Source organism: Marmota marmota, unplaced genomic scaffold (genome assembly GCF_001458135.2).
Source record: "Marmota marmota marmota unplaced genomic scaffold, marMar, whole genome shotgun sequence".
Taxonomy (NCBI): Eukaryota; Metazoa; Chordata; class Mammalia; order Rodentia; family Sciuridae; genus Marmota; species Marmota marmota.
This window is the reverse complement of record NW_026000082.1, coordinates 41164818-41169034: the sequence shown is the minus strand read 5'-3', so window position 1 is coordinate 41169034 and position 4217 is coordinate 41164818. Positions and strand designations below refer to the sequence as shown.

Sequence of the window (4217 nt, the reverse complement as noted above, 5' to 3'; positions counted from 1 at the left end):
ACGCAGGCAGGGTGGGGGGGAAGGGAGAGGAAGGGACGGCTGTCAGTCAGCCTGACGGACAGCCCCGAGATTTGCCTTCAGATAAAACCTTACAGATGTGGAGGTCGGTATTGATTTTGAGTTAGTAACGGTAACGTACCAAGAAGTAATACATTAGCAAAAGCAAGGTCACCGAGAAGAAGGCAAACCCACCCGGGGAGAGGCGCGGCATTCTTGAGGGGGGTGGATTACCGCATCAGGCCAGGACTTCCTCAAGTTCAAAAGTTTGCAGGCCCCCAGCCTCAGCCGGGCCCCTCACCGTGGGCAAAACGCTTCCCGCTTCTGTGGGCAAAGAGGGATTCCCAGAGGTCCCTGGGCGAGCCCGAGGCTGGCAGAGGGCCACCTGGGCTGGCCGGGCTCTGAGCAGCTCAGCTCGGCCCCCGGTGGGGAAAGAGCAGAGCTGGGCATCCAGGAGATGCACGCAAGTCCCCGCTGCGTGACCTCAGGGGGGTCTGTTTACATCCCCTTGCCTCAGTTTCCCCGTCTGCAGAATGGAGGCAGTAATAGCCCATTTGCTTGGGGAGCCCTGGAAGTGACCAGGGTTCGGCCGGGGCCTGGCTTTTCTCGGCAGCACCCCCTCCCTCCTCTCCACTTGGGTCCTGTCCCATTTGCTTGGAAGCAGCTCTGCCTGGAAACAGGGGGTTGGATGAAATGGAAGCCCTTTGATCCGCAGGCCTCCGGGGGCTCTGGGAGAGACTGAGCCGATAGCTCGCATCCCCCATTCACACCTACCCCAGATGTGGATTTGATTTGATGTTCCAGGGCAAATCCCATTGAGCAAATCCCATTACAGGAAAAGCTCCCTGGGCCCAATCTGTTTCTGAGCTGCCTGTTAACGGCCAGGGTCCAAGGCCTTCTGAGCCACTGGGCACCACACAGGCCCCTTCTGACAAAGGGCTGCGGGATGCCTGGCAGCTGCCAGGATTTTTCTTCTCAACGTTGACCTTCTTGCTATTTCTTATACCTGCTGGGTGTGTTCCCACCCCAGGGCCTTTGCACTTGCAGATGGCCCTGCCTGGAAAGCTCACCTGCACATCTTCCCATGGCTAGTCCTGGATATTCCCTCACGGGTGTGTGGGGGGTGTCTTCCTGGCTCCCCACAACCACCACATGCCCTTATTTGTCCTCCACAGCATTTAGCAGGATCAGAAATTAGGTTATTTATCCACACACTTGGTTGTTCTCAGTTTCCCTGGGTAGGGTGTGGAATCAGCATCGTCCATTGCTCTGTCCCCAGTGCCTGGCTCAGGGTCTGGCACATAGTAGGTGCTCACTGAATACACATGGATTCAACAGAGCTTTTCCCAGATCACGGTGTGGGCTGTGGGCGGTAGAGATGGTCAAACACGTTCCGTCCTGCCCTCAGAGAGCCCCGCCGCCTTATCTAGAGCTCCGCACACGGTGGCACCCTGAGAAATGTTTGTTGAATGAATAGATGAAGGAAGGAGGGGAACGACACTTGGCATTGCTGGGCTGTGCGTTACAAGGTGGGAAAGCAGGGAGGAGTTGGGGCAGCCAGGCACAGGTCCCATCACAGGAAGCCTTTACAGGGAGGTTCTGGGAGCCACCGGTCATTCTTGAGTGGTGCGGTCCCTTTGGTGGCCGTTCTGCGCAGATCTCTGTCTTACAGACTGAGTACGGGGTCCAGGCGCAGCTGCAGCCGGTTCCAAAGCAGCCTGGTCCTCGGTCCCCATTCCTCCTCTCCCAGGGGGAGGGAGCAGGCTCTGTGTTTGTGTGGGGCGGGGAGTGGAGGGGGATGAATCATCCATTCCTTCTCTTCTCCTTCCTTCCTGCCTTTTTCTTTTTCTTTTTAATTTTTTTGTGGTGCAGGGATTGAACCCAGAGCTTTGTGCTTACTAAGCAAACGCTGTGCCACTGAGCTGCATCTCCAACCCAAAACCAGGCTATGATCTCTCTATTATTATTTCCCCCGGTGCCGGGGGTGGAAGCCAGGGCCTCGTGCGGGCAGAGCACGAGGTGCTCCACTGGAGCTCGGCCTGCAGCCCTGGGTGGACGGTGAGGCCTCTCCAGGACCCTTTCTAGCTCCCTCTTGAGAACCCAGAGACACACAGTGGTTCCTGGACGCCTCGGTGGGATCCCCGCAGCTAAGGAGACGAGGCCAGCCAGGCCGCAGCCCAGCAGTGCCCTGGCCCTGGCCCTGGGAGTGGGGACGAGGGACTGGGCAGAGGTGGAGGCTGCTGGGAACACAGGAGGAGCCCGGGACTCTCTGCTCTGGGAGCCTTGGCCTGGAGGGTCCGACCTGACGCCTTGCCACAAGCTGGGGCGGGGGAGCCTGGGCGGGGGAGCCTGGGCCTGGACAGCTCGCCTGCAGACCTGCTCTGAGATCTGGGGCAGCCCCGGCCTCTGCAGGCCTCAGTCTTTTCTTCTGAGAATTGGGCATCCTGGCTCCACCCCACTCGTGTCCACGGGGTTCTGGATTGGGCAGGTAGCGTGGTCAGTGGTCAGGAGGAGGGGAGGCAGGAAGGACGGCCACCAAGGAGGCAAAGCCTGTTCCATGCCGAGATCACTTCGTCCTCAGCTACCCTGGTGTCAGGGCACCAGCACCCCTTTCCCTGAGGATTACAGACGGTCACAGCAGTTGAGGGACACCCCCGAGGTTCCCACAGGAGGGATCCAGGCCTCCGCGCCGGCCCCAGCAAATCCTGAGGCCATGCGCGTACGGGGCAGGTGGGCTCTTCAGGAGGTGCCCGCAGCCTGCTGTGCCCTGAGGAAGGTGGCCGGGAAGTCAGAGAACAGGGCTGTGCATCTGGAGCCTCTGCCCCGAGCGGGGCTGGTGATAGCAGAACTGTCCCCACCTGGCGCCCTCCCTCCCCAAATGGGTGGCCTTGGCAGGAGGTCACTGGAGCCCTGGGCCCTGCAGGTGGCCCGTCTGTCCTCCCCTGGTTTGGTGGGGACGCTGCCCTCTCATTCCCCAGGGTCTGCCCTGGCGCTGCCTTCTTCTGCTGTCCCCTGGGCCACTCCTCAGCAGGTGACTCTGCTTAGGAGCTTTCCTGGACCCCCGAGCTGGCGGGACGCCCTCGTGGGCTCCTTGGCCCTGAGTTGTCTCAGCCCAGTCCCTCAGTGCTCCATTGCCCTGATGGCCTTTGTGTGTCACGAGCCCAAGCAGGCCTGGACCCTTCCCTCCATTCCCCACCCGGGGCAGGGACCAGGACTCTGTCCTCTGAAGTCCCAGGGCTCTGAGGGCCGGGCCAGCTGTTAGCGGTGCCCGTTTGTTGAATGAATAAGTGACCCTCCTCCCGACATCCCAACCATAGCTCCTTTAAGCTTGGTTTCTACAGACAAGCCCCACATATCAGTCCCAGGGCCAGCGCTGAGGGACATCCCAGTTGCTGTCCCTGGGGCCAAGTAGGGAGGTGGTGATGGTCACAGACATCAGGGAGCTGCCAGAATCAAAACAGGGCCCCCAAGAAGCTACCTTAAGCAGGCTGCTGGGCCACACACACCTGCAAGCCTGGCGACCTGGGGAGCTGAGGAGGAAGAGGGCGGGAGGTTCAAGGGCAGGTTCAAGGGCAGCCTGGGTGGCTCAGCAAGACCCTGTCTCTGAATAAGGTAAAAAGAGCTGGGAATGTGGCTCAGTGGTAGAGCCCAGCTTCAGTCCCCAGTAACCCTGCCCCCCCCCCCAATAAGATACAATAAAAGCACCCGCCACATGCTGAGGAGGGGCAGGGGCAGGGGCAGGGGCAGGGGGCAGGAAGGCCGGGGAGTTGAGGGCCAGAGACCAGCCAGCCTCCGCAGAGAGGTGGGTGAAGCCCGGCCAGCGTCCTGCACCACAGGGGTGGAGGTCGGGCCTTCCCGGTCTGGGGGGGGAGGTGCCGTCCTGAACCAGGGGGAGCTTCCCGACGAGGGGGAGACCCCGCACCCCATTAGTTCATTCATTCACACACACATCGCTGGCCCCTTACAGCCAGGCCCGGGGTGACCCCTGAGCCAGGCCATGGGGACAAAGAGGTGCGCCAGGGCCTGCCCTGCCCTAGACTCTCTCAGGGGAAGGGGGACCCCTGAGCTGGGCCGTGGGCAGGAGAGCAGTAGCCCTGTCGCTCCCAAGGGACCCAGACCAGGTAAAGGGGGAGCAGGAGGCCGCAGGGACCTCAAGGGGTCTGCTCCAGCACAGGCCGCCCCACGCCCGCCAGGCCAGGCCCCAGGCGCCCTCCGTCCCT

General features: G+C 61.3%; 1 protein-coding gene across 1 annotated transcript in view; it reads left to right on the top strand.

Moving 5' to 3' along the window:
- Window positions 1-4217, top strand: part of Pax7 (paired box 7) — a 121812-nt gene that overhangs the window by 110389 nt on the left and 7206 nt on the right. The window lies entirely within an intron of this gene.